This window comes from Somniosus microcephalus, chromosome 2 (assembly GCF_052327205.1).
Source record: "Somniosus microcephalus isolate GS21.2 chromosome 2, FLI_Smic_1.0, whole genome shotgun sequence".
In the NCBI taxonomy this organism is placed as follows: domain Eukaryota; kingdom Metazoa; phylum Chordata; class Chondrichthyes; order Squaliformes; family Somniosidae; genus Somniosus; species Somniosus microcephalus.
In genome coordinates, this window is record NC_140988.1 from 136212337 (window position 1) to 136229001 (window position 16665).

At 45.6% G+C, this 16665-nt stretch overlaps 1 protein-coding gene across 1 annotated transcript in view; it reads right to left on the minus strand.

Moving 5' to 3' along the window:
• The window catches only part of LOC147122965 (protein transport protein Sec24D-like), a 293437-nt gene extending 279563 nt beyond the window's left edge, over positions 1-13874 (minus strand). Inside the window, exon 1 of the mRNA XM_085962791.1 lies at positions 13646-13874. The gene's annotated coding sequence lies outside the window, so the exon portion shown is untranslated. The remainder of the gene's footprint in view (positions 1-13645) is intronic.
• Between the last annotated feature and the right edge of the window lie 2791 nt (positions 13875-16665).

Genomic DNA, 16665 nt, shown 5'->3' on the forward strand with positions numbered 1-16665 from the left:
GAGTGGTTAAGAGAAATGTGGCCCATTAAAGAAAGATGCAGGTGATAGTGTAATAGACAACAAGGTAATGGCAGATTTACTAAATTAGTACTTTGTATCTGTTTTTACAGAAGAGGATAAAATACCAGCGATAGAAGGTGTAATGAAATCTGTTTGTCTTGCCTGTATCCGTTTTGCACTCATGTATATTACCCTCCCCCACACGGTGTATAGTTTCACTTCCTCTTTCCTGACAAACCTGGAAGGTTCCAGGTCTTGGCTCTTGGCTCCGCCCCTGACTTCTCTTACTTAAAGATCTCAGGATCTGTATGACTCATTCCTGTGAGCCAGTCGGTGTGCTGAGATGTTAGCTCTGATCTTAGTGATTAAAAGCCAACTTGTTAAAGTCTATAACTTCTAGTTTTGTGGTTATTGAAGGCACATCAGAAGGGGAACTAAAAATAAGTCAATGGGAGAAACTTATTGGATTCAATATAATTTTTTTTAAAAGGTAATGGAGAAAATAATGAGATTTAGGATATATAAATCCCAAGGATTAAAAGAAGTAGGTGAGGAAATTGCAGAAGTATTAATCATAATCTTTCAAAGCTCTCTTGATTCAGGAATTGTGCTGTTAGATTGGAAATTTGCTAATGCCACTCCATTATTTAAGAAGGGTGGGAGAGAGAAACCAAGTAACTACAGGCCTGTCAGTTTAGCATCAGCTGTGGGCAAGCTACTAGAATCTGTCATTAGGGATAAAGTGACTGAGCACTTGAACAAATATGAGCTGATCAGAGAGAGCCAACATGGCTTTGTTAAGGCTATGTCATGTCTAACTGATCTAATGGCAGTTTTTGAGGTGGTCACTAATAAGATAGGTAAGGAAGTGTCTATGGATAGTGAACTTCCAGAAGGCATTCGATAAGGTTCCACACAAGATATTATTAGCAAAAATGAGAGTGCATGGAATTGGAGGCAACCCTTTGACTTGGGTTGGAAATTGGTTGGGAAGTAGGAGACAGTGAAAATAGGGTTGGCACTCTTATTGGCTGGATGTGACAGCGGTGTACCCAGGAATCTGTTCATCATATTTATTAATGACTTCAATGAAGGAATAGAGAATTGTATATCCCAGTTTGCAGATGACGCTGTTAGGAGGGACAGTAAGTGTGCAGATGAGAGCAGGACATGGCAAAGAGACAGACAGATTAAGTGAGTGGGCACAAATATAGCAAATGGAGTTCAATGTGGACAAGTGTGAGGTCATCCACTTTGGACCTAAGAAAGATAGGTCAGAGTATTTTCTAAAAGGTGAGAAACTAGGAACTGTAGATGAGCAAAGCGAATTGCAAGTCCAAGTACACAAATCTTTAAAAGCTAGTAGACAGGAACAAAAAGCAATCAAAAGGACAAATAGAATGTTGGCCTTTATCTCGAGGGGGCTGGAATACAAATGGGAAGATTTTGGCTTGTATTCCTTTGAGTATAGAAGATTGAGGGATGATCTGATCCAGGTGTTTAAAATGTTAAAAGGATTTAATAGGGTAGGTACCAAGAAACTATTGCCACTGCTAGGGGAATCAAGAACAAGGGGGCACAATATTAAAATTAGAGCTAGGCTATTCAGGAGCGAAATCAGGAAGCACCTTTTTCCACACAAAGTTTAATAGAAATCTGGATCTCTCTCCTCCAAAAGGTTATGGATGCTGGGTCAATTGGAGTTTTCAAGGCTGAAATTGGCAGATCTTTGTTCAGTAATAGTATCAAGAGATATGGAGCAAAGGTAGGTAAATGGAGTTGAGGTGCAGATCTGCTATGATTGAATTAAATGGCGGAGCAGACTGAAGGGGCTGAATGGCCTACTCCTGTTCCTTATGTTCCTATGTTCTACTGAATGGCAAAAAAGTATTAATGAACAGAAAATTACATTCCAGAATTTAGTTTGGAGCCAGGAGGAGCACTCCAACTCCACCTCGCTCCACATTCAGGTAGGTTGACAAAGCTTACCTTTGTGTTTCTTCCACCACCTCCATTAGGTTACTGTAGAAACAAAAAATGTGTCGCAACCTGCGCAGCACAAGTTCCGATGAGTTTGTGCGGTATGGCAGACAGGCCCTGCAGCAGGTGCAGAATCCTTCTTTGCATATTTAAAATAGGCCACCAGGGACACCTGAAAGTAGTGCAGTCCAATATGGTGGTGGCCATGCCACTGCCACATATATTGCATCCTTCAGCGCCCATTTTTCGTCCAACAAACGGGCGCTGAGCGATCCAATTTCTAGGCCACTATTTTTTAATATTGAACAGTATCAACACACTTCTTCTGTACTCCCAATCATTTTCATTCACCTGTATCAGCATGAGATACATCCTCTTTTGAAGCCCTAATAATTTTTCCACATCCTTTCATCCAGGTCATGCAAAATTTATTCAGAACTACTCTGGAAAATATTGACTTTGTTCACTCGCCACACTGTTTGGATAGTCTTTCACTACCTCAAGCCTCCCACCTTTAAGTAATTCAACAGAAATCCTACATACCACTGAAGCTTTTCCTTTCTTCACCTGCTTTATTGACTCTTCCAGCATTACGTCTTTATTGCTAACTTAGTCAAATGTCTAGGATGCGAGTTCAAGTCATTTGAGCACAAAAAAATGTAGGCTGACACTCCAGTGCAGTGCTGAGGGAGTGCTGCACTGTCAGACGTACCGTCTTTTGGATGAGACATTAAACTGAGGCCCCGTCAGCTCTCTCAGGCAGGCGTAAAAGATCCCATGGGACAATCCTAAGAGGAGAAGGGGCATTCTCCCTGGTGTCCTGTCCAATGTTTATCCCTCAACCAACATCACTAAACAGATTATCTGGTCATTATCACATTGTTGTTTCTTGGAGCTTGCTGTGTGTAAATTGACTGTTGCGTTTCATACATTCAACAGTGACTACACTTTAAAAAGTACTTCATTGGCCGTAAAGTGCTTTGAGATGTCCTGAGGTCGTGAAAGGTGCGATATAAATGTAAGTCTTTCTTTTTTCTGTAATGTATATACCTTTATTAAGGGGGGAACTATCTTTTACAGCTCATGTATACTGCAGTACCGGCAGTGACCACACCTGTATATAGCACTGAGTAGTAATCTGTACAGATCAGTTCCAGTGTGAGCCCCGTTGAGTAAACACCTGTTGTACCGTTCTCCTGCAGTCTGTGTCTTATTACACACAGACACAACATTGGCGACAAGGCAAGTTCGAACCTACCTGCAACTCTGCATCACCTCCCGGGGATTCGTTCCTGGAGATCAATGGATTGGAGGTCAAGGCCAGAGACTCGGGCGTCGACCACGGGCAACCACCCAGTCATCCAGCAGAGACTCGAGAATTGCGGGGGAGGCTGTCGAGAGCCAGGCTTGGCTTTCCAGTCGAGGTGGTCCAGCGAAACGGGCTGGCAACAGGTAGTGCGCAGACCCTTCCCAGACAGCGGCGGGCTAGAGCCCGACCGAGCGGCACAGCAAAGGGCCGAGCAGCGTCGACGGGGGAGAGAGAGGGCAGAGCGCACAGGGCGCAGCCGGTGTTCAGGGGCCGAGCAGCGTCGAAAAGAGGGAGAGAGAGACTCGCAGAAACCCGCGAGGCGCTGTCATTGCCACGAGGACTGCCGAGGGCGGCGTTGGCAGCAGCGCAGGAGAAGCGCGCGAAACCTACAGGGCGCCACCATTGCCACGAGAACCGCCGGGAGCGGCGTTGGCAGCAGCGGGGGAGGAAGCAAAACGGGGGAGACGCCATTTTAAACCACACCCAAAATGCCGAAGAGTGGCAGTATCACCGCATTTGACAATGAAGTCGAAGATTGGACTACATATGTCGAACGAATAGAGGTATACTGCAAGGCAAATGAGGTGTCAGATGACAAGAACGTGTCGGTATTGTTAAATTTAATGGGTGCAAAGACGTATGGTTTATTACGAAATCTAGTAACCCCAACGAAGCCAATGGAAAAGAGTTTTGAAGACATAGTAATGATACTACAGGAACATTTAAACCCCACACCGCTGCTGATAGCAGAAAGATTCAAGTTTCACAAACGGAATCAGCATAAGGATGAAAGCAATGCTGATTATTTAACAGAACTGCGCAAACTATCGAAACACTGCCAGTTTGGAGCGGGACTGGCAGATACCTTAAGGGACAAGTTTGTGTGTGGGCTTCAAAATGAAGCAACCCAGAAACGGCTTTTATCTGAAAAGGACCTTACGCTGAAAAAGGCTTTCAGCATTGCGGTATCATATGAAGCAGCAGCACGGGGCGCTGCAGAGATACAACAGAGACCGCAAGAATATGGCACAAATGAAATGTCATATAGAACAGAGAAGTGCCATCGCTGCGGCAGAACAACACACGACCAGAATGATTGCTGGTTCAAAGACAAAGTGTGCAGACAGTGTGGAAAAGTAGGACATATAGCACGAGTCTGCAGGTCGGGAAAGAAAACCAGCAGTAAGAAACCTACCAAAGAAAAGTACAAGAAGGTACATAAGATGACGGAGAATAGTTCAGACGAACAAAAGAGTGATAACGACTCCGAAAGCAGGGAACTGAGTTGTCTGAAACTACATAATGTGATCACAACGGAGGATCACCGAACCATTTGGGTCACTCTCAAGATAGCAGGAGTCCAGGTAAAGATGGAATTGGACACAGGATCAGCCCTAACAGTCATAAACCGACGGGACTACGAGCGGCTATTCTCACACATACCCTTGAGAGACACAAAAATTATTTTGAAGACGTACACGGGGCAAAAAGTCTACCCCAAAGGAAAAATAAGGGTGACCGTTATATATAACGGTAAGGAAACACCAAAACTAGACCTGTATGTATTGCAAGATGGAGGACCACCATTACTGGGACGTGAATGGATCCGGAAAATACAACTGGATTGGCATTCCATACAGGCACTGACTGTGGCTGACAAAAAGGATGACGACGTCACACCTGGGCGACTGTCAAAGATCCTAACTGACGCGAAAGAAGTGTTCCAGCAAGAACTCGGAACACTAAAAGGCATGACAGCGATGATTAAAATTGAAGAAAACGCAATCCCAAAATTTTTTAAGGCCACACCGGCACCTTATGCGATCCGCCCAGCCATCGAAGCAGAGCTGGAGAGTCTGGCACATTCAGGTGTACTGTCCAAGGTAGACTGAAGCGAGTGGGCTACACCCATCGTCCCTGTGATAAAAAAGTCGTTCAGCAGCACGCCTGGGGAACCAAGGAAGGTTCGCATCTGTGGGGACTTTAAGGTAACAGTGAACCCGGTCCTTCACACCGTACAATATCCACTTCCGCGGATTGAAGATATTTTCGCCTCGCTATCTGGAGGGAAACGCTTCACTAAGATTGATCTGGCCCAGGCGTATCTGCAAATGGAGGTAGAAGAAGCATCAAAAAAATACCTCACAATCAACACCCATAAAGGTCTCTACCAATACAACCGGCTGGTATTCGGGATAGCATCAGCTCCGGCTATTTGGCAGAGGGCAATGGAACAAGTCCTGCAAGGGATCCCAGGGACCCAGTGTTATTTGGACGACATCCTGGTCACGGGCGAAAATGACAGTGATCACCTTGCCAACCTGGAGCAGGTGCTCACTAGATTGCAGGAATATGGGCTCCGAGCTAACCGCCCCAAATGCGAGTTTTTTAGAAAACAGATCTCGTATTGTGGCCACGTTATCGATAAAGAGGGGTTACATAAGTCCCCAGAGAAGATTGAGGCAGTAGTCAAGGCTCCAGCACCGGAAAATGTGTCACAACTGAGGTCGTTCCTCGGGCTGGTAAACTACTACCATAAGTTCTTGCCAAATTTGTCTGCAATACTACACCCACTGAACACCCTACTGCAAACTGGGGTGTTATGGAAGTGGAGTGACGAATGTAGACGAGCTTTCCAGAAGAGCAAAACACTAATCACATCGAAAGAGGTATTGGCCCATTACAACCCGGCATTACCAATTCGGTTGGCATGTGATGCGTCACCCTACGGCATTGGAGCGGTGCTGTCGCACAAATTCTCGGACGGCTCAGAGAGGCCAATAGCCTTTGCGTCACGATCACTAACCTCAGCCGAGCGTAACTACGCCCAGGTTGACAGGGAGGCCCTCAGCCTAGTGTGGAGAGTGAAAAAGTTCAATCACTATCTGCACGGGCAGAAATTCACCCTGCTGACTGATCACCAGCCTCTTGTCTCCATTTTTAATCCGAAGAAGGGCGTTCCGGTGATGACTGCGCAACGACTACAAAGATGGTCACTTTTTCTAGGGGCGCAACACTATGAGATTGAATATAAGGGCACGAAATAGCATGGAAATGCTGATGGGCTATCATGCCTGCCACTGCCTACTGCGGAGGAAGCACCAGCACTGGATCCTGTCGAAATATTCCATTCGACTATAGTTGAATACCTACCGGTAACTAACGCTTGTATCGAAAAGGAAATCCGAAATGACCCGACACTGTCTCGGGTATATGATTTGACAGTGAAGGGATGGCCAGCACATGGCGACTCACTGTTGCCAGCATTCTCGACAAGGAGAGAACAGCTGTCAGTGTGCCAGGGGACCTTGATGTGTGGATCCCGAGTGGTAATTCCACCCAAGTTAAGGGATAGAGTGCTCAATGAGCTTCATGAGGGTCATCTGGGAGGGGTAAAAATGAAAAGCCTAGCCAGGGCTTATGTGTGGTGGCCGGGAATCGATAAACAAATCGAGGACCTGACCAAGAGTTGCTCAGGATGCCAGAAAGTCCAAAATGCACCACCACAGGCCCCTCTACACCCATGGGAGTGGTCCTCATCTCCATGGCAACAGGTGCATATTGATTTTGCTGGTCCATTCATGGACTCAATGTTTTTAATAGCCGTGGATGCGCACTCGAAATGGCCTGAGGTCATCAAAATGTCCTCCACCACCACGGAGAAAACTATTGCAGTCCTACGGACCATTTTTGCCAGGAGTAGCTTGCCAGAACAGATTTGCTCCGACAACGGACCACAGTTTTTGTCCGAAGAGTTCCGGAGGTTCTTGAAAAAGAATGGGGTAAGGCATTACACATCTGCCCCGTATCATCCAGCCACAAATGGATTGGCTGAGAGGTTCGTACAAACCTTTAAGAAGGCAATAAAGGCTATGTACAATGACAACATTCCGCTGCAGCACAAGGTGGCCAATTTCCTGTTCGCCTACCGGAATGCGACACATGCAGTCACCAACCAGGCCCCAGCCATGATGTTCTTTAACCGAAGGTTAATATCTCGCCTGGATTTGCTCAGACCAAACGTACGAAGAGATGTTGAGAGTAAGCAATTCCAGCACATCCATGAGAAGCCAACAAGGAGCTTCAATGTAGGGCAACCAGCCTTGGCCCGTGACTACCGAACAGAAAAATGGCAGCCAGGAATGATATGCACACGGCAGGGCCCACTAATGTACACAGTGGACGTTGGGGAGAGCATCGTGAGACGCCATGCTGACCAGATCCTAGAGTCACAGGAACAAGTCAACCCCATGCCTTGCCCATACATACCTGTGGTGTGGAGATGCCGGAGTTGGACTGGGGTGGACAAATGTAAGAAGTCACACAACACCAGGTTATAGTCCAACAGCTTTATTTGAAATCACAAGCTTTCGGAGCACTTCACCTGATGAAGGAGCAGCGCTCCGAAAGCTTGTGATTTCAAATAAAGCTGTTGGACTATAACCTGGTGTTGTGTGACTTCTTACATTTGTCCATACATACCTGGTGATGAACCCGACGTACAGGTCGCATCTACCCCAGAAACAGTAGCATCGGAAGCTGATGAACCAACCGACAACAGGGGGCCAGAATCGCCTCCACACCAAGAGCAAGACACTCGGGAAAGGCGCTATCCAGAAAGGATCAGGAAGCCTCCCCAAAGACTGAATATATAAATAGACTATTTTCAGCTAATGTTGCATGTTAAAAGTGTTAATTAGTTTGATATTTAATTGTTAAATGAGTGTTATGGTACTGTTAATCTAAAAGGGGAGGAATTGTAATGTATATACCTTTAAGGGGGGAACTATCTTTTACAGCTCATGTATACTGCAGTACCGGCAGTGACCACACCTGTATATAGCACTGAGTAGTAATCTGTACAGATCAGTTCCAGTGTGAGCCCCGTTGAGTAAACACCTGTTGTACCGTTCTCCTGCAGTCTGTGTCTTATTATACACAGACACAACATTTTCTTTTTTTGATTAATAGCTGATATCTTCTGTTCAACAGTTCCTCAAACAGTGCAGATATACTCACAATCTTCTTTCTTGTCCTTTACTGCTTCCATTTCAATTATCTTTCACCTTTCCACCAAGGCCATTTACAATCGCAAACATTGCTGTCAGCTGACCTGTTTACCGTTTCCATTTCTATTGCTTTACTGATAGAGGTCCTGTCCTATTTCATTTTATTTGAGTTGAGGCACTGAAGATACCATAATGACGACTAAGGAGTTTAGTGCTGATGCAAAAAGTGGGAACTTAACATCAGCTTCTCAAATACCAAGATTATGCCAATAGTTTGAGGAAGAGCACAGAATAATGTAGAAATATTGAAAAAGGTGGACATTTGCAAAGAGGTGGAATCGGTTATTGTGTTTATATATATTTATACTCTCGCTCTTTCTTCCATAGTCCCCATTTTCTTATGTTTTTGTTTGTGTGAGCCTCTTCCACATCTTTTTACCCTCTCATTGGCACATTCTTTTAAGATATTTCCCATCATCTGACATTTTTCTATTAAGCAGTCTCACCCCTCCCTATCTCTGTAACCTCCTCCAGCCTTACAACCCTCCGAGATCTCTGCACTCTTCCAATTCTGGACTTCTGCGCATCCCCGATTTTAATCACTCCCCCATTTGCAGCCGTACCTTCAGCTGCCTAGGCCCTAAGTTTTGGAATTCCCTCTCTAAACCTCTCTGCCTCTCGACTTCTCTCTCCTCCTTTTAGATGCTCCTTAAAACCTACCAGTTTGCCCAAGCTTTTGGTCGCCTGTCCTACTATCTCCTTATGTGGCTCGGTGTCAAATTTTGTTTAATAATCACTCCTGTGAAGCACCTTGGGATGTTTTACTATGTTAAAGGCACTTAAAAAAAAATTGCATTTAAATGTCGCCTTTCACAACATCCCAAAGCAATTTACAGCCAATGAAATACTTTTTGAAGTGTAGTCACTGTTGTAATGTAGTAAACACAGCAGCCAATTTGCGCACAGCAAGCTCCCACAAACAGCAATTGATAATGATCAGATAATGTTTTTGTTATGTTGATTGAGGGATAAATATTGTCCAGGACACCAGGGAGAAGTCCCCTGCTCTTCTTCGAAATAGTGTCATGGGATTTTTTACATCCACCTTAGAGAGCAGACGGGGCCTCAGTTTAATGTCTCATCCGAAAGATGGCACTTCCGACAGTGCAGCACTCCCTCAGTACTGCACTGAAGTGTCAGGCTAGATTGTTGTGCTCAGGTCTCTGGAGTGGGACTTTAACCCACAACCTTCTGACTCAGGCTAGAGTGCTACCCACTGAGTCACGGCTGACATTATACTGATGTATTGTTCTGAGTGGTGGCAAACCTGAATTTTCTATCAGTGCCCATTCCTCACATCAACCTAAACAACCAGTATTATCAAATGATTTACCATTGGGAGGAGGCATGTTCCTTCTACACACGCGCACTTTCTAGGAGGGGTCACTGGACAGCAATGAAAAGTGGGAACCCTGCCTAACAGCTGCAGCAGTTGGCAAAAGAAATGACATAATGGAAGGTCCTGTGACATTTACTTCCAGCCTGCTCATGGGGGTGGGGGGGACGATTTTAACCCTACTCGCTCAGCAGAAACCTGGCAGGTCAGCAGTTAAAATTGTCCTGGCTCTTACCCTGTCTGGAAGCTGCCATGATCGCAACATCTGCAATTTTAACCTGCTCTCCTGAGCAGGCAGCAAGGACACGCGCCCGGAGCCAACAGGGCATATGCAACATATGCATGTTGCAACTCAATGACATCATTGAGACCCGACTGTAATTTTAACTCAGGCCTGAGCAGGGAATCACCTGGAGTTAAAGTCGGGGCTGATGGCTGGTTGACTGAAGATAACCCTTATGAAGATCATCTATTGGATGCATTCCCTTCTAGACATCTTTGTTTCTTAATCTAGATTAATTTCAATCATTGCTTATTGTTGACCAATACCACTGTACTGAAGTTAATGCACTGGCACTCACTGACATATTTTTGCAATTATAATCTTGATGTTCTATGTTTCTATTGTATATAATTATATAATGCTCTGGAGACAACTGTATATATAACTTAACCTCACAACAACAGTGGTTAGGTGCTGTGCTTTCTGCAGTGGGGTGCAGAATATGTTATTTAGAAATGTATATGCTGTCATTACACCAGTATAGAAGTACTAGATGGCACATGGTTACATGGGTGAATTGTCATACAATAACTTTAGGCTTGCTATAGGTGTAACTTGTGACAGGTGATTTCACAACATAGGTATACTAAAATGATATAGCCGTAGCATAGTAGACTAAGTGTGTCACACTCTCCTCTCAACAATAAGGTTACAAGTTTGCATCCAGTATAAGAGACACCCATATTCCCAACCCACCTGCTTTGGTCAGGTGAGTTTGTCAATTTTCAACCAAAGATGAGCACACCATGGAAACAAGACAGTCCATCTTGGGCAAACAATAGAGAGAACAGATGGAAAGAATTGACAATGTCAATTTTGCTAACTAACCCAAGAGTGAAGAGGATGATAGGGACTATAGGGCTGGATTTTCCCTGCTAAGGCAGGGTGGCGGCGGGAGAGCTGGATGGCGGGTTCCGGTCCCATTCCTGTCCGCAGCCGCTCTCTCAAAAAGATTTTCCGTAGATTGGCCTTGTTAAGCCCGCCCTGCAGGGTTCCTGACCAATTAACAGGAACCGGGTCTGATGGCGTCATTTGATGACACGTCATCAGCCGGTTTCCTTAAAGGGACCATGGCCAAATTCATTTTTGACAGTTGTGCTGTCAGTGTTCTGCAGCATTGAGGTGCTGCAAACACTGACAAGCACTGCACAAAGGTGCACGTCAGCACCCAGGCTCATGCATGACACGCAGGGAGATCCTCTTCCCTTCCCATGGGCAGAAGACACCTCCCCAGGAGATCAACACAGTCTGGTTGCACATTGCACAAGCAGGGATGTCGTCAGGAGTGCCTGGCTGCAGTGGCGCCAACCTTTCAATGATCTCAGTAGATCACGAAACATTACTGGAATGCCACACTCAACCTCACCCTGCTGTGCCACTCATCACATCCCCATCACTCTGCCTTCCCTACCCTTCTCCTGCACATCCTTACTCACACCAACTTACCTTGCACCTCCACCCATCCCTCTCTATCTACATTATCAGTTCCTCATCTCATTAGCCACCCCTTACACTCACCCGCATCCTACTGCAAGTATACCAACTAACAACACACAAGGGTAGGCACTTGAGAGGTTTAGCCAATGTTCATGTGAGGTTTCTGGTAATGTGTTGTCATACAGTGAAATCTATATTTTCAACGCTTCACCTTATTGGACAGGTCTGTGCACTCCTTGAGAAGTCTCTTACTGAGTCCCAGTGAATGTTGAGAAATAACTTCCCCCCCCCCCCCCAATTATAGTAATGTGTGAATAGAATGGCTTGGACATTAAAGGGATGCTTCATAGTGCTGGTGTGAGATGGTGTCAACCTGGCGCATCATGTGGCAGCCAGGGTTAACAGCGTCAAGTGAAGTAAATCTGGCCATGGTGATGCCATCGCTGGCCTCCCGGGCAGCAATGTTGTCAGGAGCTGATGCCCTGTGTCCTGTGCAGCATCAGGTGATGGCGGAGAAGGTTGGTGATATTGTTGGTGATGTTGGTGTGCCTGGTGATGTTGCTGTTGCGGCTGATCGTGGAAGGATTCAGAGGACCAAGGTGTGTTTTTTCCAAGGGCACCGATGTTGCTGCAATAGATGGCAGCTTTAGTTGAGATGACAGAAGTGATCTGTCAATGGTGAGAGAGGTTGTTCCAATGAGGTGGCACTGGACATACAGTTGGCTTTAAACACTTGCAAGCTAAAGTATCTCTATATGTCTTACAAATGCAGTAACCAACAGTTTCTGAGCTCTGAAACTTAACAACTGCAACATGGTATCCTTTATGCCACTTCTGCAGGTGTCACGTTATCAGATAAATCAAAGCAGACTTAACTCAGACAAAGGTGAGCTGGCGTGTTCCCCGAGCAGTGGATAACCCGTGGGGGAGCACGTAAAATTACAAGGTAGGCTCAAAATAGCATGAAATTGGCTGTTAACAAGGCATTTAATGATCTAAATTGTCTCCCCCGCCGCTTGGTGTCGGGTCAGTTCTGCGCAAACAGACCCGACACCCGGGAGACTCGCGTGGAGGCAGGTTGACAGCAGGTTTCCTACCCGCTGTCAATCTTTGCTATTTTGACAGCGTACCCGCCTCCAAACCCGCCCACTGAGCGCTGGCAAAATTCGGCCCTATGTTTATTGCAAAGTGTGAATCCATACCATTCTTCCAGACAGAGGTGCCATCTTTCAGATGAGACATACCAAGGTCCCGTCTGCTCTCTCATGTGGATGGTGGACGTAAAAGATTCTATGCCACTATTTCGAAGAAGAGCAGGGGAGTTCTCCTGGCCAATATTTATCCCTCAATCGACATCACAAAAACAGATTATCTGGTCATTATCACATTGTTGTTTGTGGGAGCTTGCTGTGTGCAAATTGGCTGCCACGTTTCCTACATTACAACAGTGACTACACTCCAAAAGTACTTCATTGGCTGTAAAGTGCTTTGGGACGTCCTGTGGTCGTGAAAGGCGCTATAGAAATGAAAATCTTTCTTTCAATTCCAAAAATAGGGATTTAGTTAGGATGGTTTAAAAAATTCCAGCTTGAAAAGGATGCGTCATAGTGACAAACATCCTGAAAGGGAGATATAAACATGAAAAAAAATCTTTAAAAATACATTTTATAAAAGCAAATGTACAAATCATACTGATTAGGATTTTTTAAATGTTGTTATGTATTTGACTTTTTAGTATGGGAACTAATGCAAATACTTTCTGGAGGTATTTGCCAGAACTGTACACTGTATATCACTAGCTGTAAGTGATGTAAGGCCTCACTTTTTCTCAAGCACACAAACTTTTTTTTTTAAATGACAGATTAGGAGAATGAAAATATTAATAGTCAAGTCCTAAAACGTGCATTTGTCTAAATGCTGCACCGTCTGATGGAAAATACCATCGATAGCTGAGTGTTACTTTCCCTTTGAAGAACTGACACCTCAGACCAGTTATCAGTTCTGTCAGTGATTGAATTGCCACGTCAAACTACCCACGCATATAAAATTGATGTATTAGTACGTCTTTATTCCAAGGGAATGTATAATTCATAAGAAAGTGTTCATTGCAGTAACATTTACCAGTGTTTGATGGCAGAAGGATTATAAAAATCACAGTAAATAAGCACACTTTAAAATAAATGATTATACGATCAAAATGTAAAATCATAAAAGACACGATTGCTATTTACCTTGCAGCCGGTTGCTTGCTGGTGGTGAGTGGTGGACGCTATTTAATCGCTGGTGCCCGCTTGAGCCGGTTCTTGTCTTTTTGCTGAGGTTGCTCTCGGTGTTACACTGTATCCCCTGTCCGAGGAAGTGCCACGTCAAGAAGCCGCCGCCGCCGGCACTCGCACTCCCACTGCACGACACGGAAGGTTCTGCGCACGCGCGGCGTCAAGGCACTGGCAGGCACACGTCAGCGCTGAAGGACAATAGAAAACCGAGGGACGGGCTGGGGGTGGTGCAGAACGAGAAACAATAGGAAACCATGGGAACGGGGGGGGGGAGCAGAACGAGAAACAATAAGAAACCATGGTAAGGGGGAGGGAGAGAGAGAATCAGAAGGCTGAGGAGAGGGGAGACACCCAACACAGGAAACCATGGGAAGGAGGGGAGGAGGGGGGCAGTAAGAAACCATGGCAACCAGTGGCGGGAGACAGACAGGGAATGGGGGCACCTGCAAACTCTCTTGAAGTCGATGACATCATAGCATAAAAGAGGAGAATGGGGGGAAACCATGGAAGCCCAGGAGTTGGGAGAAAGAAACCATGGAGATTGAGAAAGATAGACAATGGGAAGTCAGAGGAGACAGAGACAATGGGGAAGCAGGAAAATAAGGGGCAGAGGAAATTGGTCCCCATAGCATCTGTTGTTTGGGTGCAAAATTCACATTGGGGGCACCAATTTCCATGCGCAATCCTGTGTGCCCGATCCTCACCATCCCCCCTCCCCCGGAAGTGCCCGAGTCGCCCACCTAAAACAGTCGTTAGGCCACTGATCAGAACATTCAAGGGGCCCAACGCCTGTTTTAGGACCCTGCTGCCAGATCTGGCAGAAACTGGTTGGGCGGAACATGCAGTTTTTCCAGGTTTGGTTTGTCAACTCTGGTTGGATGTATTCTTGGAGGTTTCATCATGTGACACCTGATGTGAGATATTTGATCATATGACATTTAAAAACCTACATGCACCACTGGAATTTTCAAACTTTGTTTACTTGGTCTAAGCAAATACCGTCAATGGGGAAGAGTGCAACTGGAATGCAGTTTCCACCATGTGCTAGTCACAGACTGGTTAGACAGGAGATCAGGAGGTCTTCTCCATTGTAATTTGTAAAAAGCAATGATTGCAGGAAATTTCATTGTGACTGGTCCCACAGGATGCTTTTTAGACATATTCCCTTACTCCTGAATCATTCTATGTATTGCAGAGGGTGAAATTAGGTGTTTGTTTTCAGCAGGTACTGTTTTTCCCCTCCTTCGCTTTCAAGTCTTTTTTTTGTTCTGATCAGTGTACAACTGAGGATATTAGTTTGCATTACTACACAGACAAAGAAAGATGAACCCATTTTATATCCGTTAATTCCTTCAACAACGTGCACATGGCTTTAAAAAAAACTTGATTTGGGCCGATATTTTTCTCCAAGTGAAGGCAGAGGACAGATAGGTATTTACCCTCTGGCAATATGCAGTGCATAGCAATTTTTTTCCTACCTTCCAGACACTCTTGCAGATTATGTTCAGGTCAGACTTCCCAGTTTTAACCCATCTTTCCTTCTGCAACACCCCATGGCTGTGAGTCCTCCACCACCGTAACTTTGCCTGAAATGTGGCAAGCTACATTTCCAGGAATTAAGAAACTCCAGCAGAGAATGGCTGATACTGAACATGGGGAACGTCTTAAGCGCCAGGAAGACAGCCAAAATAGGGTGGGAATTCAGAGTACAGGCCACAGAGGTATGCAGGTGCGAACCATATATATAAAATACTTTTCTCCTGTGTCGCCAGGAGCAGCACCTGGGCGATCAATCGTCAATTCTAGGAGACTCCCAGGCAATCCGGGAGGGATGGCAACCTTAATCTGGATGTACATTACATTTCCTACACTTCAAAAGTAGTTCATTGGCTGTAAAGCGCTTTGGGGCATCCTGAGGTTGTGAAAGGCACTATATAACTGTAAGTCTCTCTTTCTAACCACAGCCTAGCCAGCAGTCTTTAATGGGACCGCTGGAGGCTGTTGAATAAAAGATAAGTTTTTTTTTACTTACCTAGAGCCTGGAGAAATAGGAGTGGCTCCACAGCAATACTACGGATTGCTGATGGACTGCGTTCACTCCACTCCCATTCATGCCCCCCCCCCCCCAGAACTTTCCTGCCTGCTGGTTTTGAGAAGGCCTGGACCGGCAAGCTGCACCAGGATACCTGGTGTAGTGTATGTGCCTTTAAGAGCCCCATGTGTACTGTAATGCCGGTAATGGCCACTCGGGCTATATAAGCCTGTATATTGTGTTATATCCGTTAGTTCCCCTCCAGACTTTGTTTAGTAAACACCTATGAAACCAACTCCTGTATTCAGTGTCTCTATCAACACACAGACACAACAGTGGCGACAAAGTGGAAACGGACTTACCTGCAATTCGGCAGCACCTCAAGGACATCGATTCCTCTGGCGTCCAGAAGAATCAAGAAAGTGAAAGAAGCTGTGGTTTCACCAGCTGGCCAAGCTGGTGGCAGGTACTGCGCTAATCCTTCCTGGGCGTCAGGCTGGGGCTCCAGCGGCTGGTTCTACAGCTGGGCCAAGCAGCGAAAGCGGAGGCAAGCAGTAACAGACGGGGAGGGAGCACTCGGCAGACGGCCGGCGCTGCAAACAGGTCGGCGTTCAGACCTAGAGAGAAAGTCCGGCGGGAACGAGTCTCCAACTGTAAATAAAGAAAGAAAGAAAGAACGGAAACCGCGGGAAACAGCGTTGTCATCGGCAGCAGCAGCGGGAAAGCGCGAGAAGCGCCATATCTTTTCTGCAGAAAAGAAAGAAAAGCGCGGGAAGCGCCATATCTTTTCTAAGATGCCTAAGTCTGGCAATATTGATGCTTTTGATAGCGAGATAGAGGATTGGACCACATATGTGGAAAGAGTGGAGGTATATTGCACTGCAAATGGAATAGAAGATGAAAAAAAAGCTTCAGTACTGCTAAATCTAATGGGCGCAAAGAC